The sequence below is a fragment of the Bubalus kerabau genome, chromosome 10 (assembly GCF_029407905.1).
Source record: "Bubalus kerabau isolate K-KA32 ecotype Philippines breed swamp buffalo chromosome 10, PCC_UOA_SB_1v2, whole genome shotgun sequence".
Classification (NCBI taxonomy): domain Eukaryota; kingdom Metazoa; phylum Chordata; class Mammalia; order Artiodactyla; family Bovidae; genus Bubalus; species Bubalus kerabau.
The window spans coordinates 23920711-23945236 of record NC_073633.1 but is presented as its reverse complement, the minus strand read 5'-3'; the positions used below and the strand labels follow the sequence as shown (position 1 = coordinate 23945236).

The window sequence follows — 24526 nt, the reverse complement described above, 5'->3', positions numbered from 1 at the left end:
GTAGGCCCCAGGAGTTGGTGATAGACAGGGAAGCCTGGCGTGTTGCAGTCCATGGGGTTGCAAAGAGTTGGACATGACTGAATAACTGAAGTGAACTGAAAAGACACATAGTATAAAACATACCATCTTAACCATATTTAACTGTACAGTTCAGTGGCACTAAGTACATTCACATTGTCATGCAACTCTCACCATCGTCCGTCTCCTAAATTTTCCCCCATGCTCACCTGAAACTCTGTTCCCATTAAACACGAAGTCCTCATTCCCCCTCTCCACCACACTCCCAACTCCTGGCCCCTGGCATCTACCAGTGCACTTTCTGAGTCTATGAATTTGATGACTCTAGGTGCCTTGTGTAAGTGGAGTCAAACTGTATTTTTCTGTACCTAATATATATTGGAATACATTTTTAAGGTTAACCTTAAATATGTCCTAAAAAAAAAATGCCTTCTTTTTTTTTAATGGAGGATATTCTGAGCTAGGGGAGCACACAGAGGCTAAGCGATGATGCAAGGAGAAAAGACTGCTGCCTGGACAGACGCCCTGGGGTGGGCTGAGCAGAAGGTGGTGGGGTGGGGAGCGGTGGGGAGGGTGGTGGGTGGAGTTAGGGGGTAGTGCCCAGGGCCAGCCCATAAAGAGGCTTTCCACAGAGTGGTTCAAGGCCCTGAAAGGTGGGCAGAGAATTTGTACTGAGTGCAGATGTATTCATGACCCGTTAGAGGTTCTTGAGCAGAAGGGCCGGCTGGCCACAAGCAGTGAGGGCCCTTTCAGGAAGAAGACCCTGTTACTAGTATGGTGCTGAGTGAGAGGGGAGCGAGCCTCAAAGAAATAGGTTAAGAGGCTGCTTCAGTGACTCAGGTGCAAGCGGTGGGGATGAGAAAGACCCCTAGGTCATGTTCTGGAGCTGCAAGACCAGGATTCCAGATAAGAACACGAGGTTTCTGGTTAGGGTAAAGAATAGGAAACTCAGGGAGGGACTGGTCAGGTGGGCTGGTTATGCAGGAGGTCTGAGCTTAGGACGATCAGTCTTTGCAGGGAGCCAAGGACACTCCAGATGCATTCTCCACCTCGGTCAGTCCTTTGGGGCCAGAGAAACCTGTAACTCAGGAGAGAGGCCATGAGGTCCCACATGTGGGGACCAGCCTCGGGCTGGTAGCAGAGGTGATCCCTGCCCTGCTCAGAACCCAGAGTCCTTGAGGTGGACCTACTCTGACAGCTCCCTGGATCATCTGGGGGGCTCAGCCAAGGGAGGGAACTGGGACTAGCTGACTGTCAGACCACGGCAGTGGCTTTGGAATGGAGTGGAAAGGGCAGGCCAGGGGCCCCTTAAGACTCTCCCCTTCTTGACAAATGTCCCAGCAGAGAACAGACATGCAGCCTCTGGAAAGGAAACCATTTATCAAGCATCGAAGTAAACCCTGCAACAGCCTCTGGGAAGGGACCCCATGGATGTCCTTGCATCATCTAGCCCCTTGGTTGCAGAGCAGGGGAAACGGGTCCAGAGAACAGGGGCACTTGCCAAGTTCGCAGATGAGTCCTGCCACCCCTCCCAGGGAGACTCTGACAGGCGCAGTGAGTCTCCCTGCTATCCTTCCAGTACTTGTCTGCCAGCGTGGACAGATGCTGGAAGACTGAGCCTGTGTTTGCCAGCTCAGTCCCTCTTGGAGACTCATTGTCCCAGTGGGGCAAGCAACTGGATTCTCTTCCTCAAATAAATCCCAGATTGCTCTGAGCAGGGTATTCCCCTCTCCCTCAGAGGTCTCTGTAGCTTCCTCCACTTGGCGTCCTGCCAGCACTTTACCCTGGGGGCAGCATCAGGTGTCCTTGGGCCCTCAGAGGGAAGGTTGCCCTACCACGGCTACAGCTGTGCTGAGAGAGTGATGACCAGGTCCCCGGTCCTCTGGAGTGTTGGCCTCTTCCCCTGAGCCAAGCACTCTTGGCACTGAGTTGAATTGTGAATGTCCAAAGACTTCTCTGGGGGCCCAGGTAGCCTGTCCTTTGGCTCAGCATTTGGGAGAGAAGAGGCTCAGATGCACCCCTCAATTACACAGCTCACAACTCAGCAACCCCCTCAATTACACAGCTCACAGCACTCAGAACTGCTGGCTGGAACTTGGTGTGATCAATGTATCCATAAAGCATAGGTTTTAATAATGAGACCAGGACATTGGAGCCCTAGCTTTCAATCCTGGCTGCATAGTATAATCACATGGTAAATTTGAAAAATTATGATGCCTGGATCCCACCCCCAGAGCTTCTGATTTCTGTCATCTAGGGTGTGTCCCAAGCATCAGGATTTTTAAGCCCAGTGTACAACCAGGAGTGAGAATCTCTGAATTAGAGATATTGAGAGAAATTCACTTTATTGCAGGGAGTCAAAATATAACCTCTCCTCATTCCAACTTTTATAGGTGCTACCGGGTTATCTGTGGATTTTGCTATAACCTTCTAGTAATTGCATAGCAATTTCCTTTGGGGAACCATCCTTCCTATTTCTGCCCACTCTCTCCCAATCCCTTCCAGTTTCTGGGGTGGGTACAAAGCCCAGATGGGTTCATCAAGACTCGAGCCAATGGGCTGCTGACCTTGGACTTTCTCTGAAGCTATCAGGAAAGAGATTCTTTCTCCTGAGCTGGAAGTCAGTAGCCTGAAGAGAGGGTGGGCCTGGAAAGGAGGCCAACACAGGGAGAACAGAGGTTAAAAAAAATTAAAAAGGTGAGACTTCCCTGGCAGTCCAAGTGGTTAAGACTCCAGGCTTCTGCTGCAGGGGGCCCTGGATCCATTCCTGGTTGGGGAACTAAGATCCCACAAGCCAGGAAGTACAGCCAAAGAAAAAGGAAAGGAGGCACAGCACTACTGAGAGCATCTAAGCAGCTGGATCCAGCTCTGTCTGAAGATTCCCTTGGGTTTCACCATTACTGAGTCATGAAGCTGCAGATTTTGTTTAACCCGATTGGATTTGAGTTTGTCAGTTACATCTATAAGAATCCTATCCAAGAATGTTTCTCAAAAATCTTAAAAATAAGCTCTGATGGATGTAAAGTTGTCTTCTTTCTCTTCTATTAGTTTTGCCTAAATAGGTTAATGACCGAACAAGGTGATATTTGGGACTTAATAGATTTGGCTCTAGGATGCCAACCTCACAGGTTTGCTATCAGGAGTCACATGAGATAAAACTTAGGTAAGAGAACCGACTTGTAGACACAGGGAAGGAAAGAGAGGAGACGAACCGAGAGAGCAGCACTGACTTATATACGCTACAGTCTATGGGGTCGCAGAGTCGGACGTGACTGAACATCTAACACACATGTGAAACAGATAGCTAGTGGGAAGCTGCTATATAGCACAGAGAGCTCAGCTTGGTGCTCTGTGATAACCTAGAGCGATGGGATGGGATGTGTGCGAGGAGGGAGGCTCAAGAGGGAGGGGACATGTGTATACTTACAGCTGATTCACATTGTTCTACAGCAGAAGCTAACACAACATTGTAAAGAAACTATTCTCCAATTTAAATAATTGTTTAACAGAACAATCAAAGAGTTATACCCTGTAACTGTGCATTTTATGTGACTTGAAAGAAGTCATCCATCTTTTCAAATTTTAGAAGCAAGCATCACTAATTAATAAAAGTGAAAGTTGCTTAGTTGTGTCCAGCTCTTTGTGACCCCATGGACTATACAGTCCATGGGATTCTCCAGGCTGGAATACTGAAGTGAGTAGCCTTTCCCTTCTCCAGGGTATCTTTCCAACCCAGGGATCAAACCCAGGTCTCCTGCATTGTGGGCAGATTCTTTACCAGCTGAGGCACAAGGGAAGCTAATTAATAATTAGTAAGTTCTAGCAAAGCAGTGTCAGACTTTATTTTTTTGGGCTCCAAAATCACTGCAGATGGTGACTGCAGTCATGAAATTAAAAGATGCTTACTCCTTGGAAGAAAAGTTATGACCAACCTGGATAGCATATTGAAAAGTAGAGACATTACTTTGCCAACAAAGGTCCGTCTAGTCAAGGCTATGGTTTTTCCAGTAGTCATGTATGGATGTGAGAGTTGGACTGTGAAGAACTGTGGTGTTGGAGAAGACTCTTGAGAATCCCTTGGACTGCAAGGAGATCCAACCAGTCCATTCTGAAGGAGATCAGCCCTGGGATTTCTTTGGAGGGAATGATGCTGAAGCTGAAACTCCAGTACTTTGGCCACCTCATGCGAAGAGTTGACTCATTGGAAAAGACTCTGATGCTGGGAGGGATTGGGGGCAGGAGGAGAAGGGGATAACAGAGGATAAGATGGCTGGATAGCTCGATGGACATGAGTTTGGGTGAACTCCAGGAGTTGGTGATGGATAGGGAGGCCTGGCGTGCTGCAATTTATGGGGTCTCAAAGAGTCGGACACGACTGAGAGACTGAACTGAACTGAACTGAACTTACATAATGACTGGTCCAACCAGGTATCTTACCAAAGTGTTATGGCTTGTTGTTATGTTTTGGTTTATTTTTCAGAAAAGTTGCCAGCCGCATCTTAGTCTGGGTGGGAGCAGGGATCATCTCACTTCCTCTTTTTTTTTTTTGTCATTGTCAGGCCAGCCCTGGAGAAAAGTTGTAACAGGACTTTAATTTGATGTGGCAAAGCTCAAGGATGCCCTGAGGAGGAGAAGTTTGGGGAACAGAAGAATCATTTTGCATAAAGCACTCAGAAACCCTTCTGGGAGGAATGAACTCATAGCCAACTCCTCTCTGAGATCCAAGCTGGTCCCCTGATCAAGGCCCGGTGCCAGAAAAGAGCAAGAAGAACCCTGAAACAAAGCTACTATGAGAGCAAAAATGGGCCAGCAGGCTGCTCTGTATGAATCGTAAATGAGAAATGGGAGAGAGTGATTCTAAGTTTAGGATACCGGGCATTCTTGAGCCTGTGCTTCTCCCCCTTCTGATGGAGACCTGCAGCTCGCAGAAGCAGCTCAGTGTGAAAGAACCAGTCACTCCCTACCGTGGGGGCAGCAGTCACAGCTAACGGGCGTTAAAGCACTACACTAAGCACATTTACATCATTACCTCCTTTAATAATCCCAACAACCCTTTGAACTTGGTACCAGGATAGTCCCCGTTTACAGATGACAAAGCCTGGATAGTAAAGATGAAATACTTTCCCCAAGGAATTCTGACTCCAGAGCCCACATAGCCCATTACTCCTTGGCTATCTCCTTGTAGATAGTCTGACAAGTGCTTCTTACCCTCTAGGTGTGACCTTCATGTCAGGCAGCCTCGCTGGAGACTTTCACCCTGGCCAAGGCTGGGGGAAGAATGGATGGCACTATGGCTTTGAGGCCCTTGGCCATTTTGGAGTTGGAGACATTATACTGGAGAAGTGGGATCATCTACACCCCAAATGGCCTATTTGATGGTAGAAGCCAGAAAGGACCAGTTACAGTAAGTTCCTTACATACAAACCTTCAAATTGCAAACTTTCAAAGATGCACACACACGTTCCACCAGCGTCAGGTGTGAGTGAGATGGTGGCTGGCCCTCCATTTCCTATTGCTGACGAAGCTTCACCTCTACCATCTCCTACCTCTCTCCTCTACTCAGTGACTCTTCCTGCCTGTTCACTCGATGCCAGCCTCCGTATGCCAGCTGTTGTACTCTACGACTGTACTTTTCAAGGTACTGTACTGCAAGATTTAAAATGTTTTCTTTTTGTGATTTTTTTTTTGGTATATTATTTGTGTGAAAAGTATCATAAACCTATTACAAATATAGCTGATTGTGTTAGCTGGGTACGTAGGCTAACTTTGTTGGACCTACAAACAAATCGGATTTATGAATGCACTCTTGAAATGGAACTTGGTCATACGTAGGGAACTTATTGTATTGTGCTTGGGAACGGTTTCTCTGCCCGAGGCAGCTTCTCTAGGATAGCGAGAGCTCCTCCCCTGCCAGGACAACACAACAGATCATGGCAGTGACTGGGTTTCTCTCCATGTACCCTTTCTTGCTTTTAGCAACAGAAATGCCCCACCAAGTGTTAGCAGGACATGTGGCTGCCCAGCTAGAGATTTTATCTCCCAGCCTCCCTGCAGCTAGATATATCCATGAGTTATGACAAGAATTTATGTGGGCCACTTAGCTTAAAAGATTGGGGTTCTCTTTTCCAGCCCCTCTTATCTTCTGTTTTGGGTGGGAAAGAGTAACAGATGGGTTATGTGCCTTGGACCCAGACAGGAAGCCCCATATTCAGGATATACCTGTATTGCTGATGTATAGACTTTTATGTGTAAGAGAAATAAGCATCTGAAACTTCTATCTTATTAAATCACCATGTTTTTTGGTTTGTTTACATTCTAACTAAATAAAGCTCAAACTAACTGGACTGTTCAACCCCCTAAGAAAAACAGACTCCCAACACTTAATAGCACAAATTCCTGAACAAAGATTTTGCTAAGGGAGAGAAGTCTTGAAAGAGGTACGCTGGATTTCCTGATAATACAAGCATGGCTGACCATTAACTATAAGGAGGGTTACTAGGTAGGATAGACTAGGTTTTGCTAGTTTTATTTTTGTGTTTTTTATTGTTTTCTGTTTTTGGCTGGGCTATGTCTTAGGTGAAGCATGTGGGATCTGGTTCCCTGACCAGGGATCTAACCTGGGCCTCCGGCATTGGTAACACATCGTCTTAAGCCCTGGACCATCAGAGAAGCCCCAGGTTATGCTAGGTTAATAAGCAACACCAAAGGCTCTGTGGCTTAACGCACAAATGTTTATTTCCTCTTCTTGCAAATCCAGCATGGGTCCACGTGCTTTTTTAGGGCGACCATCCTCCATGTGGTGACTCAGTCACTTGAGCCCCTTCCAGGTTTTGGTCTTGCCATTTTAACACAAGGCCTTCTCCAATACCGCTGCAGCAGGAAAGAGAGTCTTGGAAGTCTCCTGCTGCTGCTGCTAAGTGGCTTCAGTCATGTCCAACTCTGTGCGATCCCTCTATGTAGACGGCAGCCCACCAGGCTCTCCCATCCCTGGGATTCTCCAGGCAAATGGAAGTCTCCTACCATCAGTTAAATGATTTGGTCTAGAAGTGACACATGTCACTTCCATTTACAACCAATGAGTGGCCAGAGCTGGCCATTTGGCTCCAACTGCTGGGAGGCAGAGCAGTATCGTTCTCCTGGTGCCAAAGGGAGAGCACAAATGGAAGTCTCCCCCACAGAGGGCCTCCCTGATCATACACGTAACGTGTTTAGCACAGGGGCTCCATGCTCGAGAAATAGTGCAAAGTGAGGGGAAAAGGCCCAGAGCAAGGAGGAGGAGAGAAGAACAGAGATAGAAGCATAGAGGAAATTTACAGAAGGAAATTTGATCCACAGCAAGGATGCCCCAGGGTCCAGCCAGTGGTGTGCTAAGAGTAGGCTATACACCAGCTCATGAGAGTCACTTGCTGTTAATAAGTTTTCAGGAATTTTGCAAGCCAATTGTTGAACACAGTGATTATTAAAACTTAAATGATATCTGGTTACAATTAAATACATTATATCAAAGACAAAATAATAAGTACTCAGAATACATTTCTTCCTCCTTCTCTGACTGCATTTTACAAATCTCTCTGTTGTAGGGGTTATTTTCATTATAGAGCATGGGATGCTGCTGAACTCCTCTTCCTGACTCTGTCCAGAGAAATGATTTGGTAGCTGGTGGGAGTATTTACTCCATGGAAATCAGCAAATGCTACAAGTCAGGCCTTTTGTCCCCTAGAGAGCTGGTGGTTGAACATTTATCAGCCTGGGTCTGGCCTTCCTCTCCCAGGACACGTAAACTGGGAGTTTCAGTGAAGCCGGCAAGTGTGCTCTGACCTCTCCAGTGCAAAGCCGAGGCAGGAAATTTCCATTTGTCACCAGCGACAGGTTGAGAGTAGTGGAGGGGGAGTCTCAGGAGTACTGATGGGTGAGCATTTCCATTTGGAGTTCCTATGGGAATGGGCTGCGGGGTCGGCAACCCTAAATCATAGCATTTTGCAAATACAGACATTCCCTTCCAAGTCTGCAAAGCGTAGCCTGCACTCAGAAGCCTAAACCATTGTTTGGTTCCCAGGAACCAAAGGCTGGTGCTGAATAGTAATAATCACCTGCCAGGAGCCTATTGACCAGGAGGACTGCCTGCTGCCTGTAACTCCTGGTAACAGGGAGCCCTTCTGAGAGCCATCCTTGCACAGGCTCCACAATGAGATGCTGGTGCCTCTTTCTCTCTCAAAGCGCTCTGTACTGGGTCTCTAAGACAGTAGCTGCCAGAACTGAAGCCAAGGCTGGCAACTCGAACAGTGAGAGGCCTGAGTTTATTTGGCCAACTCAGAATCTAGCTGTGTGAGCATGGGGCTTGTTTTTATAGCCGCTGTAAAATTCTCCTTTCACTGGTTACTTCACTTTCCCCTGAAGCCCCCGAACCCTCTCTCCTCCCCCTCTCCACCCTGCTCAGCCATTACTGGCCACTTGCCCTACAGTGTTCAGGGCCCCTTTGAAAGCACTATTAGATGTCTGGATGGTTTATGGATCTCTGGGCTTCTGACTCCGTGTACTGCGTTACTCTAAAAGCCGGACCATCAGATGCAATCGCAGAGGGGAAAGTCGGAGGGGGCAGTGCACGAGTTTACTTTTTAATGAGTGAATGTATTACACCAAATGGATGGAAATGCTATGCTGGCAATTTTGACTTCTTTATAGGTTTCTGATTTTTAAAAATCAATGGTCATGTTTTTACTTATATGAACTCACATGGCCTCAAGATCTTCATTTGTTTGGACTCACCATTACTCCGGTGGCCAATTAAACTTGCTCGAGCCTCCATCCCATGTGCCACAGCAAATTCTACCACTCTTCCCAGGATTTCCAAGGAATCCCCAAAGCTTTCACATTCTCCTGGTCTACCAACTCAAATTCAAATTCCTGATCCCTCTGAATTCCTGATCTTTTCTTGTTGCCTGTCTTTGAGTAACTATTTTATGTTCCCTTTGATTTTCTAAAGCTCCACTGACATAAGGTTTTACCTGTGACAGACTTTTGTCCTAAAGGTTTGAGGATAGATAAGACAGTACAGAGCAGGGAACAACGAACAGTGGAATTTAAAACCAATGGGATCCTTTTAAAAATATTTATTTATTTGGCTGTGCCAGGTCTTTGTGGTGGCACGTGGGATCTTCTGTCTTCATTGTGGCATGCGGGATTTTTTGTTGCAGCATGTGGGACCTAGATCCCTGACCAGCAATCGAACCCCAGGCATCCTGCATTGGGAGCTCCAAGTCTTAGCCGCTGGACCATCAGGGAAGTCCCAACCAATGGGATGTTACAGGCCTGGACCATCCCCACCACAGGGATGTCACAGAAATGTCTCAGCAGCCATCCTTTTCCCGGAGCCCCAGCAACTGCCGTTCCTTGGGCCTTCTTTCTTTCTGTCTCCTTTCTAGATCTTTCTCCCATTCCAGGGCCTTGGAGTTTCTCTCTGCCTGATCGCTGAGACAAAATGGGGGACCTCTTCAGAGTAATCTAACCCTGTTTGGTTTTCATTTTTGTCCATTTAGACTATTCCATTTGTAATCAATAAGCTTGTTATGGACTAGTCTAACCAATAGCTCTGTTCACCCCAGGCTGTAATCCTGGGCTGGCACCCCCAGCAACATAGAGAACAGGGAGATGTTTTCAAATTTTCAGTTTTTGAAAATTTATTGGAGAACCTGAACACTTCTTTGCTATATAAAAAGAAAAGAAATTCAAGCCATACTTTTCCTTAGCATTTCCCATTTCCTCCTACAATCCTACCTCCCCTCTCCCCCACACCAGAGATGACCACTGTTAGTACCAGGAGGTACCTGCCAGGCTCCCTTCTGTGTGTATAAATACACAAAGAAATATACATAATTTTTATATGTGTGTGAAATTTACTTGTAAATTGATAAATTGCTTTCCAAGTTGCTTTTCCATTGGTATCTATGCGTGTTTGAGATGTTTTCATGCCAGCAGCATTCAGAAATAGCAACATTTAGTTAGGAAACCACCCACGTGCCCATTGATAAGAAGACAGTAAATTACGCTCAGTAGGCACCTTGAACTTCTGTGAGGAAGGGAGACGCCCCATACCTGTAGTCCGAACTGAAGGGAGGCAGAGAACAGTGGTGTCAGAACTTGCTGCCCCTCATGTGGGGTTTTAATGCTGAGACCCAGTGAGCTTCCTCAAGCTCAGATCTGGCCCCTCTAGCTTGACTCTGGAGTGAGGCACAGGCCTCCATCTCTCCCTTCTCCACAACCCTGAAAACAAGCCCAGGAGCTCTTTGGATTGAAGAGTGTCACTGCTATTGGCCTTGGAGACCCAGACCCTGACCAAAGCACCCTGCATGGACTAATACTCGGGTCCCAGGTCAGCAGTTCCCAACTTCCTCCAGGATGATGACTCTCGGGGAGGAGGTTTGCCCTGCTCCTGACTGCAAAGTTTCTCTTCATGTTCAGGCCCCATGGTCAGCACAATGGTTCAAGTGGGCAGGTTGTGATCCTAAGGCTGCAGGGCTGAGGCATCCCGGTTCCTTCTGCCCAGCCCAGCTTGCAATGACTAGGGGACATTTTCTCAGGGATTACTGAGATCCAAGCTGGAGGCTGAGCTCAGTGCTGGATATAGATTCCAGCAGGACACTGGGCAGGAAATAGGAACTGAAGACCAAGGCATGACCGGGCAGGCTAGGAGGCCTGGATTTCTTAGGTGTGGAGGACCCAAGACTTGCTCCTGCCCCAAGGGGGACTTGCTAGCCTTCTCTCTTGGGCTTGGGGAACACAGGGTGAGAACACCTCATGGAGAGCAGCCCTGGGGTGGTGGGCAGGGAACAGGCCTCCTGAGCAGGTCAGATTTGGTGGTGTGCTCACCAGAGCCAGCTTACTTGGTGCTGGCCCAGGGTCGCAGTCAAACAGAGCCAAGGTGATTGCTGGGATGGGCTAAAGATGAACAGGAGGGATCCAGCTTCCCTGCGGGCCTCCTTCACCCCTTCCCTGGCTGCCACCTTGCTCCTGAGCCCTCACTTCATCGGCACTTAGCACCCTGGACTGTGATTGTCTGTGTGTGAACAGTTTGCCAGGTTGTAATTCCTCCCTCGCTGGGTTCAGGGACAGGTGTGTAGAGAACGCGGCTCAGTGCCGAGGCTGTGTGTGGTCAGCACAGCTGCTCTTCCTGCAAGGACTGTAGGGCCTTCCTATAAGCCCAAAGTTGTAAGCATGGCCGGTGGACGCACTGGCTGCCAGGGCTGGGGGTCTGAATGCCCAGGGCAGGCCTGGCTCCACAGCAGGACGCTGGCTGCCCTGCAGGGTGACAGTGACCCTGGTGTCTGTGGCTGAGGGACCTGGGGGTGGTGCGGAGGCAGGAGGAAAATGCTGCCTCTTTGCTTTCCTCTTCTGCTTGGCTTCCTGGCAACGGACCCACTCTCTTGTTTTATGCCTGACCCATGACCTCCCAGACCAGCTCTGCCTTATGCAGAGGTTATATACACATTGTCTTGGGGGTCTCAAGCCCAAGTATCACTTTCTCAGGCCTCTCCTGATCAACGTAAAAACACTTACCTCACCTCTACTAGCTATTCAATATTACATTAGCCTGTTTTATTCTTTTTCATGTTACTTAGAATCATCTGAACTGATTATGGATGTGTTCAGTGCATATCTCCCTAACCAGCAGACAGGCCCTATGGGAGCAGGAGATTTACCTGTCTTATTCCCTCTTGTAACTCCAGAGTCTGGCACGTACTATGTGGGTAAGAAAGTGGAGGATGTATACAGAGGGGCTGGGGCAACTAATTTATGTCCACCTGAAGCACAAGTGCAGGAACCAGCTCTCACCACTGAGTTCTGGTTGGATACAGGCCTGTTTTAAGAGTCATATCGACTCATCTTCTAGAGGTCCAAGAACGCTTATTAACTCCAAAAGTGAGGAAAAGTTGGGGGAACAAGGAAAGGCTGTCATAACGAGTCAGAGCTTGTGCTATTATTCACATACCCACAACCAGCACTCGAAAATTTTCAAAACTGGCATTCACAATGGTCCTGTTCTCCCCTTAACTGGCCTTGAAGTTGGTAATGTCAGCCTCAGCCTGACTGAAAGTAGAACCCCAAATGGGCCCAACTGATGAGTTCCTGAATTCAGTGAAGGGAGGAGGCTAGGGGAAGTTTCTCAGACTCCAGGGATTTTTTTTTCCCCCTTAATAAAAATAGTCACAGAAAACTAAAGAAATTCAGAGTCTTTTTCCTTCCTTAAATCATCGTCTTCTTCAGACTTCCCTGGTTGTCCAGTGGTTAAGAATCTGCCTTGCAATGCAGGGGATGTGGGTTGTATCCCTGGTGGGGGAACTAAGATTGTGTATGCCATGGAGCAGCTAAGTCCATGGACCGCAGCTAGAGTTCGTGCGCCTCAACAACAGATGGCACATGAAGCAACAAAGATCCTGTGTGCTGTAACCAAGACCCAACCTAGCCAAACAAATATATTAAAAAAAAAAAAAAGACATCACCTTCTTGAGGTCACTTGTGAGGCTGCCATGTTGTCAGGTGCCCAATAGAGACGGCCTGAGATGGTCAGGCATTAGTGCCCACTGCTAATGGGGGGGCACCGGCAGCTCTTCTTTGCTTCCCATTTTACCAGGCCTTCCTTTCCGGGGGCAGTCACTTCCAGGGACTCCTGGGGGACGGGGGCTGCTCTGTAAAAAGCAGGGTTCTGTTTCTAATTGAAGGCTGGCATTCAATCCACAGGAAGGAGATATTAATCACCACAAATGGATGCAGATTGCTCCTCGGAGCTTTGTAAATTCCACACCACCTCTCGTTCACTGCTGTGGGCCTTGGTTTACGGCGCGCCCTGCCAGAAATGAAAACCTTTCATCGGTGGAGAAGAGGGACCTGGCTGCCTCTGTGTTTGGGCTACAGAACTGAGATGGAAAGTGTTATTTTAGGGTGTTTCCAAGAGTGAGGGCTGTGATTTGAGCAGCAAACTCAATGACACTCACCTTTTCACTTTTTGAAAATAAGAAATAATGTTTTTAGGCCATAATTTACCCTGTTGACATTTTATTTATTTACTTGGGTCAGGAGAGCTAATTTAAGTTAAATTCTTTCAATGGACTTTGAGTTATGGGAAGAGGAAGAACACATTTTCTGTTACCAGAGGAATTTTGTGTGTAAACATAAACACACGTATGCACACACAGAGGCAACACACGACTACAACAAGTCAAGCAGACACATAACTAGTCTTTTAGAATAACAACTCACTCTGTAAGATGCAAGAGATGATTCTTTAAAGTAATAGAAATAGGAGCAAATCCAATATAAATTTTCAAACATTTTTCCACAAGATAAAAATCAAAGTGTAACAAAGTGATACTTTAAGTGCCTAGAATATCTGGAAACTTGGCCTTTTTTAGTCAACAGATCATTTTAAGAACCTACTGTATGCCAGATGCTATGGCTGCCCTGTTTCTACCAAGAGATGAAAATATGAACCCCGATTATCTGGGCTTCAGTCCTGGGGACGGGACAAGTGAATGACTGGGGTATTACATAAGAGGTTGGCAGTAGGAAGCAAGTGAACCAAGGAGAATCTTATAGGGAGAATGACCAGAAGTTGCCTGAACCAATAGAGTGAGAAGAAAAACAAGTGCCTGTAAGGTAACATCAATTGAATTTATAAATATGAAAAAGCAAGCATTTTTGAATAAAGGAACAAACAAATAAGAGCCAGATCTTAAGAAAGGTGGGGGGGACCGGTCGGCTGGGACAGGTGCCTTTCTGAGACAGAGGCAGGGCATCTGCTCACAAACTATGTGATTTCTCAGAAAGATCCCACGCAGACCTGTGATTCCAGGATGCTTCCCTAACCACTCATCAATGTGTTCTTTCCAGCCACTAAAAGAAATACAAGGATTTCCCTGGTGGTTCAGGGGTTAAGACTCTGCCTTCCAAGGCAGGGGGTACAGTTTCCATCCTTGGTCAGGGCACTAAGATCCCACATGCTTCGAGGCCATATACGTATATATTTGTATGCATGCTTAGTCATTTTCGACCCCTTGCAATCCCATGGACTGTAGCCCACCAGGTTCCTCTGTCCATGGGATTTTCCAGACAAGGATACTGGAGTGGGTTGCCATTTCCTCCTCCAGGGGATCTGCCTGACCCAGGGATCAAACTCGAGTCTCTTGCATTTCCTGCACTGGCAGGTGGATTCTTTACCACTGAGCAACCTGGAAAGCCCTTTCTCTTCTGCGTTTTCTACTCATTGTGAGTTGGCAAACTGTGAATGTGATTTTCATTTCCTAGGGCTGCTGTACGGAGAAGGCAATGGCACCCCACTCCAGTACTTTTGCCTAGAAACTCCCATGGACGGAGGAGCCTGGTGGGCTGCAGTCCATGGGGTCGCTAGAGTCGGACACGACTGAGCGACTTCCCTTTCACTTTTCACTTTCATGCATTGGAGAAGGAATGGCAACCCACTCCAGTGTTCTTGCCTGGAGAATCCCAGGGACGGGAGGCCTGGTGGCTGCCGTCTATGGGGTCGCACAGAGTCGGACGCGACTCAAGTGAGGCAGCAGCAGCTGTGCTGCTGTAATGAATTACCACAAACTGGGTGGCTTAAAAACCACAGTAATTTACTGTCTCACAATTCTGGAAGTGAGAAGTCCAACATCAAGGTGTCATCAGGACCACACTCCCTCTGGAAGCTCTGGAAGAAAATCTATTCCTTGCCTCTCTTAGCTTCTTCTGGTGGCTACCCAGCCATCCTTAGCTTGTAGTTGCATCACTCGAGTCTCCTCCTCTGTCTTCACATCACAGCCCCTTCTGTCTGCCTCTCCCCTCTGGGTGTCTATTATAAGGACACTTGTCATTGGAGTTAGGGCTCACCTAGATAATCCAGGGGATCTCCTCATCTCAAGATCCTTCAAAACATCTGAAAAGATGCTTTTTCCAAATAAGGTCACATTTGCAAGTTGTTTTTGTTTTTCACAAATGAGTTAGACTTTTTAAATATTTTATTTTTATTGATTGATTTTTGACCATGTCAGATCTTAGCTGTGGCATGCAGAATCTTTCTTTGCGGTGCATGGACTTCTCTCTCCAGTCGAAGAGCTCAGTCGTTGCAACACTCAGGCTTAGTTGCTCCATGGCATGTGGGATCTTAGTTCCTTGACCAGGGATCGAACCCACCTCCCCTGCATTGGTAGGCAGATTCTTAACCACTGGACCCCCAGGGAAGTCCCCACATTTGCAAGTTTTGGGGATCAGATGCAGGTGTATCCAGGGGCCACTATTCAGGCCACTACATACACCATCACAGAGTGGTCCACAATTCTGGTAAACCTTTCAAAGAGCTGACTCAGGGGTGTTCTGCAAGAAACAGAGGGTACATAGTACAGCAAAGTTCCTCTGGAAATGGAAGGAGGACAGTGGTTCCAAATTTGAGCAACAAGACAGGGGCCACACTTTAAAGAGCATCTTGGTTTTTCTCTCAGTCTTCCGCCATGACTCTTAACCCTTCAAGGGTCTGTCTGCTACAGATCAGAAGTATCTCAGCTAAATTGAAACTCACGGTCTCTTGCCTATAAAACCATTTCTACTCTGCCTGCACAAACCTCCCTCCCTCCCTGACTCCCAGCTCAGAAACACAAGAATTTAGCAGCTTGCGTGTCTTTTAAATGTCAGAGACTTACTTTTTCTCAAGTATAGGTATGTAACTGGGGTGAGTGAAGACACTTCATGCTCCATTAGACATTGTACACTAAAGAGAAGCTGATAGGAGAATTAATTACAGTTTAACAATAATAATAAAAAGCAAAGCAAGAGATTGAAATGAAATAGCCAGGGGAACAAATGGGTTTCCAGGAAGAATGGTGTCTATTCACCATGGAAAATTTATATGGAGAGTAAATGCTGGGAATTGGAACACAGAAGAGGCAATCAAAGGGCTGAGGAGGCTCTAGCAAGCTGGAGCTGCTCTCTATTGAATTGTCTCATTAGCTGGCTGGAGGTAAAAATAAATTCCTCCAGTGTCTTTGTTGTCTGACAAGATGGAAAACAGAATGAGTCTTGGCAGGGTAGGGGGTGGGGGGTTTGGGGAGAGGGAGAATGACCCTGACAGCCCTTGGAAGCAAGGGAAGGGGTGGGAAGGAGTCCACATGGAGAAGAGAATAGCCAGCGATGAAGGTGTCTGCTCCCTTTCATGGCAGAGGCAGGGAGGGGCCAGGATTCCCAGAGCCTAGAGGCTTTGTTCTGCGGCCAGACACAGGGCAAACCTCACGTTCCGTCGCTCTCGCTTCTCCAGGGAGCAACACTCCGGGGGTCACAAAGCCTTCCCGGGGTGCCCTCAGCCACCAGTTTCAATAACAGTGGGCCCCATAGATGGCCGTGTCATGCTTGTTTGCAAGTTTTATGTGAAACTTGTTACAATGAATAGAAGTACCAACATCTGTGAGTAATTAAATATTTTTTAAAGATAAGAGGATTCTGGGAAGATAGCAGAGGTGGCAACATAGTTGGCTTTTTTAGTAACAGCTTTATTGAGATATAGTTCACATATCATAGTATATGTGTTTGGCTTAGCATGATGTCTCCAAAGTTCATTCACATTGTAACATGGTTCAGAATTTCCTTCCTTTTAAAAGTTATACAGGGGCTTCCTTGGTGGCACAGTGGTGAAGTATCCACCTTGCAATACAGGAGATGTGGGTTTGATTCCTGGTCCAGGAAGATCCCACATGTTCTGGAGCAGCTAAGCCTGGGAGCCACGACTACTGAGCCCATATGCCGTAACTCCTGAAGCCCATGTGCCTATAGTCTGTGCTCCACAACAAGAGAAAACACCACAACGAGAAGCCCACACACCACAACGGGCCCCTGTTCTCTTCAACTAGGAAAAAGGCTGCGCACAGCAACGAAGACCTACAACAGCCATAAATAAATAAATAAATGAAATTATTTTTTTAAAAGTTGAATAATAGTCTAATGTATATAATACATTTTCTTTTTCTACTCACCTACTGATGGGCATTTGGGTTGTTTCCACCTTTTGGATATTGTGAATAATGTTGCTGTAAACATTCATGTACAAGTTTTTGTGTGGACATCTGTTTTCATTTCTCTTGGGCATATACCCAGGAGTAAAACTGCTGGGTTACATGGTACCCCTATGTTTAACATTTTGAAGAACTGTCAGATTGTTTCCCAAAGTGGTAACAGCAAAATTTTTGAACTCATCAGTTTCTTCTATAAGAAGAGACAAAACAGTAAAGATAGCAAAAAAAAAAAAAAAAAAAAAAAAGTCCACAAATGCCAGTAACGGTGGTTCTAAAAGTGGGACCTCCAAACCAGAAGTATCTGTATCACCTGAGAATCTGTCAGAAAAATGCAGATCTCAGAGGCCACACTAGATTTCTGCATCTGTGCTTCAGTAAGCCCCCTAGGTGTCTGAGAATGCTGATTCTCGAGTTTGTGAACCACTGATCTAAAACCGAACTAGGTGACGAGATAACAAATCCCAAAATACAAGTAGGTGGGTACAAGTTGCTTAAAGCTCCAGACTGTGTGATTCTGGCAATTACGTGTGAGGAAGGTGAGACAAGGAAATGATTCAGTAGCCACAGATTGCCTTGGGAACCTTGGTGGCCCACCCTGAGAACAACAGCCAAAACCTGGAAGAAGTTCAAAGTCTCCAATTTCTATGTGAGTGCGAGAGGGTCCCATGGAAGGTGCCGGAAGAGTCCTGGTTTTCTGAATATTTTTAACTGGTAAACCAAACTTTTTTCTAGGATACCTGCTGGAAGTAGAATTTAAATTGAGCATTCTGGGGACAAAAGAGAGAGAGAGGATTCATATAAAGGTGAGCACAAAGACCAGTGGAGACACAGCTCAGAAAATCCTTGGAGAGACAGACTGATTGATTGACTTTCACGAGATTTAATCATGTTGTGAAAACAATGAAGGAGAACTTCGAGTCATGAATCTAGGAAAGTTATCCTAGTCTACCTTTCCCTCCTAAAATGTCGCTCATTAAAATGAGCAATAGAAAATGATGGTGAGCAAATCCCACATAAAGTCAGCCTAAGAGAAAAGAAAACAAGAAGCATACTACTACCTCTGCAGAGGATGAAGACATGTGAGAAAGACATCTGCACGAAACAGATACACCTTGTAAACTAATGTATGAAATGAACTAAAATAAATTAAGAAAAATGATGCTATGAAAGAATAGCCCAAATACAACTAGACTTTAATAAGCTGAGAAACACTCAGAGAGGAGGTAATTGAGAAAAGAAAGATCTGAAAAGAGACAGAACTCAGAAAAGAATAAGAAATACAAAAGCATTTCGTAAATGAAGATTAAAATGGAAGGGACACATTCCCCAAAGGTAGTGTGAGAAGACAATCATTATATGGGGCACATAGAGTTGGCCTTCGCTGGGCTGACTCGAATGGCTGTGGGCTGAGTCAGCAGGGAGTTGAAGGTCTACTTCCAAAACGACTTCTTCAATTTCACCTCTGGCACTTGGGCTTGGCTGGCGGGAGGGTGGGTTCTCTAGGCCTGGTGACCGGAGTACCGACAGGTGGCCTGTTCTGTATCGAGTTCTCAGGGTAGTTGGGCTTTACACATAGCAGCTCAGGTTTCCAAGAGCGAGCGTCCCAAAGACCAAGGCAGACAAGCTGGGCCTCTTGTGACCTAGCCTTGGAGGCCCATAGCATCTTTTCCTCTGTGTTCTATCAATGAAGACTGTCACAGACCCACACAAATTTAAAAAGGGGGAACACAGACTTTGTCCCTTGTTGGGAGGAGTATCAAAGAATTTTTGTCCATTTTCCCCAGCTTTATGATTTTCATACCTTCATCCATTATAATCATACTATTGGATGACTTTGGGTAATTATATACAGTCTTGTAACCACCAATACAGTCAAGATATAGAACAATTTCCTCACCTTAGAATATTTTCTTGTGCCTTTTTGTGGCCACATTTTGCACAAAATCTAAACATAAATGAAAACTAGTTGCAAAGGAGCAAAAGTTTTTAAATGAAAAAGAAATGAAGAAAGTGAAAAACGATTCAAGACAAAACGGTGTGTGCACACACACATTTCATAAAATGAATATCTGATTCATGTAGAATAGAAATCCTGAAGATGAAAAACCAAAGCAGCAGAGAAAAACAAATACAAAGATATTTAAATTAAGAAAAAATTTTCTGAAATAAAATGGAGTTAAAACTTTGTAATGAAAGGTCCACCTTACATCTGGGAAAATCAGCCTACAACAGCCAACATTCTAGTGAACTTCAAAGAAAAGAAATGTATTGAAGTATAATTGATTCAGGTATACAGCAAAGTGATTCTGTTTATATATATATATATATATATATATATATTTTAAAATTCTTTTCCGTTATAAGTTATTATAAAATATTGAGTGTAGTTCCCTGTGCTGTAGAGTAGGTCCTTGTTAGTTATCTATTTTATATATACTAGTATGTTTTGTTAATCCCAAATTCCTAATTTATCTTTTCCCTACTTTATCCCCTTTAGTAACCTTAAGTTTGTTTTTATGTCTGTAGACCTATTTCTGTTTTGTATATGAATTCATTTATGTCAATTTTTTTTAGATTCCATGTATTAGCAGTATCATATGATGTTTGTCTTTGTCTGGCTTACATCACGGCATTATAATCTCTAGGTCTATCCATGTTGCTGGAAGTGGCGTTATTTCATTCTTTTTCATGGCTAATATTCCATCGTATATCACATCTTCTTGATCTGTTCATCTGTGGATGGATATTTAGGTTGTTTCCACATCTTGGCCTTTATTAATTGTGCTGATGGGAACATTAAGATGCAGGTATCTTTTTGAATTATGGTTTTCTCTGGATATACGCCCAGGAGAAGGATTGCTGAATCTTATGGTAGCCCTATTTTTAGTTTTTTAATGAACCTCCATACTCCACTCCATAGTGGCTGTACCAGTTACATTTCCACCAAGTGTGTAGGAGAGTTCCATTTTCTCTATACTCTCTCCAGTGTTTATTATTTGTAGATCTTTTGATGATGGCCATTCTGACCAGTGTGAGGTGATACCTCACTGTGTTTCTCTAATAATTAGCAATGTTGAGCATCTTTACACGTGCCTTTTGGCCATCTACAGATCTTCTTTGGAGATATGTCTATTTAGATCTTCTGCCCATTTTTATTGCATTTGTTTGTTTGAACTTAAAATGTATGAACTGTTGGTATATTTTAGAGATAAATCCCTTGTCGGTCACATCATTTGCAAATATTTTCTCCCATTCTGTAGGTTGTCTTTTCATTTTTTTTTTTTTTTTTTAAGGCAAAAAAGACCAAGTCACTTAGGGAAAGAGAATCAAATTGCCATCAGACTTTGGACCCAATGCTGTATGCCAGAGGACAATGAAGCCACATATTGAAATTACTTAAGGAAAGGAACTGTGAGATAAGAATTTTATAGCAAGGAAGATGACCTTCAAATATAAAAGCACAAGCACTTTTATGAACACGCAAAAAATTCAGGATATTGTCCTATGAGTCCTTCCTGAGGAATCTACTAGAGAATGGGTTTTAAAAAACCCAAAACGACTAGAGAAGTGCCAGCATAAAGACTGGTGGTGAGCATTAAAGATATATTTTCCTGTAGAATTAAGACTAAAGGAAGGTTCTTAAGAATAGACAATAGTATGAATGGCTTTGCGATCTGATACTGTAAAGAATGTACAGTATCAAACATGGGAGGAGACTAGAGGAAACATATACAAAGTTCAATGAGCTTGCAAACTGCCTTGTAGGTTTTAACTGAGAATAAAAGAATATCACTTCAAATTAGATTTTGAGGTGTGGAGGAGAAAGAGGAAGTTACTAGGTAATTTTAATATTGTCCCTGGGGGAGGGGAACCAATGGGCAAGAGCCTGCAAAAGAAGAGATTAAGAGTATAGTCTAATCTATTCTAAAAATTCTAAAAATTACTATTAGATAATTCTAAAACCATTAGAACAAAAATGCAAACTTGCTTAAATTCAAAAGATATATCCCCCACCAATACAAAAGAGACCAAATAAAACAAATCATAAAGACAAATATACTCCTAAAAGACATACATACTCAAAGTATAAAACAATGTCACAAAAATTTTGAGGCCAAGTGACATGGCCTGGGTGTTACTGGGTGTGAGGTGATACCTCAGTGTGTGTGTTTTTTAATTTTATAGGAGTATAGTTGCTTTCTCAGTGGTAAAAAAACACCCGCCTGCCACTGCAAGAGAGGCAAGAGACATGGGTTCGATTCCTGGGTCGGGAAGATCCTCTGGAGTAGGAAATGGCAATCCACTCCAGTATTCTTGCCTGGAAAATTCCATGGACAGAGGAGCCTGGTGGGCTATAGTCCATGGGACTGCAAAGAATCAGACATGACTGAGTAACTGAGCACTCACATAATTGCTTTCAGTTCAGTCACTCAGTCACGTCCGACTCTGCGACCCCATGAACCGCAGCACACCAGGCCTCCCTGTCCATCACCAACTCCCAGAGTCCACCCAAACCCATGTCCATTGAGTTGGTGATGCCATCCAACCATCTCATCCTCTGTCGTCCCCTTCTCCTCCTGCCCTCGATCTTTCCCAGCATCAGGGTATTTTCAAATGAGTCAACTCTTAGCATCAGGTGGCCAAAGTATTGGAGTTGTAGCTTCAAAATCAGTCTTTCCAATGAACACCCAGGACTGATCTCCTTGCAGTCCAAGGGACTCTCAAGAGTCTTCTCTAAAACCACAGTTCAAAAGCATCAATTCTTTGCAGCTCAGGTTTCTTTAGAGTCCAACTCTTGCATCCATACATGACTACTGGAAAAACCATAGCCTTGACTAGACGGACCTTTGTGGACAAAGTAATATCTCTGCTTTTTAATATGCTGTCTAGGTTGGTCATAACTTTCTTTCCAAGGAGCAAGCGTCTTTTAATTTCGTGGCTGCGATCACCATCTGCAGTCATTTTGGAGCCCAGAAAAACAAAGTCAGCCACTGTTTCCCCATCTATTTGCCATGAAGTGATGGGACCGAATGCCACGATCTTAGTTTTCTGAATGTTGAGCTTTAAGCCAACTTTTTCACTCTCCTCTTGCACTTTCATCAAGAGGCTCTTTTGTTCTTCACTTTCTGCCATAAGGGTCGTATCATCTGCATATCTGAGGTTCTTGATATTTCTCCTGGCGATCTTGATTCCAGCTTGTGCTTCCTCCAGCCCAGTGTTTCTCATGATGTACTCTGCATATAAGTTAAATAAGCAGGGTGACAATATACAGCCTTGATGTACTCCTTTTCCTATTTGGAACCAGTCTGTTGTTCCATGTCCAGTTCTAACTGTTGCTTCCTGATCTACATACAGATTTCTCAAGAGGCAGGTAAGGTGGTCTGGTATTCCCATCTCTTTCAGAATTTTCCACAGTTTATTGTGATCCACATAGTCAAAGGCTTTGGCATAGTCAATAAAGCAGAAATAGATGGTTTTCTGGAACTCTCTTGCTTTTTCCACGATCCAGCAGATGTTGGCAATTTGATCTCTGGTTCCTCTGCCTTTTCTAAAACCAGCTTGAACATCAGGAAGTTCACGGTTCACATATTGCTGAAGCCTGGCTTGGAGAATTTTGAGCATTACTTTACTAGCATGTGAGATGAGTGCAATTGTGTGGTAGTTTGAGCATTCTTTGGCATTGCCTTTCTTTGGGATTGGAATGAAAACTGACTTCCAATCCTGTGGCCACTGCTGAGTTTTCCAAATTTGCTGGCATACTGAGTGCAGAACTTTCACAGTATCATCTTTCAGGATTTGAAAGAGCTCCACTGGAATTCCATCACCTCCATTAGCTTTGTTCACAGTGATGCTTTCTAAGGCCCACTTGACTTCACATTCCAGGATGTCTGGCTCTAGGTGAGTGATGACACCATCGTGATTATCTGGGTCGTGAAGATCTTTTTTGTACAGTTCTTCTGTGTATTCTTGCCACCTTTTCTTAATATCTTCTGCTTCTGTAGGTCCATACCATTTCTGTCCTTTATTGAGCCCATCTTTGCATGAAATGTTCCCTTGGTATCTCTAGTAATTGTTTTACAATGTTGTATTAGTTTCTATTATACTGAAAACTGAATCAGTTATATGTATACATATATCCTCTCTTCTTTGGATTCCCTTCCTGTTTAGGTCACCACAGAGCACTGAGTAGAGTCCCCTGTGCTATACAGTAGGTTGTCATCAGTGATTTATTTTATATATGCTGCTGCTGCTAAGTTGCTTCAGTCCTGTCCGACTCTGTGCGACGCCATAGACGGCAGCCCACCAGGCTCCCCTGTCCCTGGGACTCTCCAGGCAAGAACACTGGAGTGGGTTGCCATTTCCTTCTCCAGTGAACAAAAGTGAAAAGTGAAAGTGAAGTCGTTCAGTCGTGTCTGACTCCTAGCAACCCCGTGGACTGCAGCCCACCAGGCTCCTCCATCCATGAGATTTTTCCAGGCAAGAGTACTGGAGTGGGTTGCCATTGCCTTATACATAGTATTATATATATGTCAATCCCAATCTCCCAATTTATCCCGCCCCTTCCTTCCCTATTTGTTCTCTACATCCGTGTCTCTATTTCTTCTTTGCAAATAAGTTCATCTGTAGCATTTTTCTAGATTCTACATATAAGCAATATTATATGATATTTGTTTTTCTTTTTCTGACTTCTCTCTAAACAACAGTCTCTAGGTCCATCCGTGTCTCTGCAAGTGACACCATTCCAGTCCTTTTTTATGGCTGAGTACTATTCCATTGTGTCTATGTGCCATATCTTCCTTATTCATTCCTCTGTTGCTAGACATTTATGTTGCTTCCATGTCCTGGCTATTGTAACCAGTGCTATGGTGAACACTGGGGTGCAAATATCTTTTTGAATTATGGTTTTCTCCAGGTATACACTCAGGAGTAGAATTGCTGGGTCAGGTAGCTCTATTTTTAGTTTTTTAAGGCAAAGTTTAGAAAGCCCAGAGAGAAACCTACGCATCTATAGTCACCTAAGCTATGACAAAGGAGACAAGAATATACAGTGGAGAAAAGACAGTCTCTTTCATAAGTGGTGCTGGGAAAACTGGATGGCTATATGTAAAAAGAAGAAGTTAGAATACTCCCTAACAACATACACAAAAATGAACTCAAAATGGATTTAAAGACCTAAATATAAAGCTGGATACTATAAAACTCTTAGAGGAAAACATAGAACACACTTTGACATAAATTGCAGCAAGATCTTTTTCGACCTACCTCTTAGAGTAATGAAAATGAAAACAAAAATAAACAAATGGGACCTAATTAAACTTAAAAGCTTTTGCACAGCAAAGAAAACCATAAACAGGACAAAAAAGACTACCCTCAGAATGGGAGAAAATATTTGCATATGAAGCAACTGACAATCCCATGGACGGAGGAGCCTGGTGGGCTGCAGTCCATGGGGTCGCTAA

General features: G+C 44.7%; 1 long non-coding RNA gene across 1 annotated transcript in view; it reads left to right on the top strand.

The window, feature by feature from the left end:
* LOC129621005 (uncharacterized) overlaps nucleotides 1-13666 on the top strand; it is a 64525-nt gene extending 50859 nt beyond the window's left edge. Inside the window, exons 2-3 of the long non-coding RNA XR_008698982.1 lie at nucleotides 5234-5656; nucleotides 12754-13666. This is a non-coding gene — a long non-coding RNA (uncharacterized LOC129621005). The remainder of the gene's footprint in view (nucleotides 1-5233; nucleotides 5657-12753) is intronic.
* Nucleotides 13667-24526: the final 10860 nt, after the last annotated feature.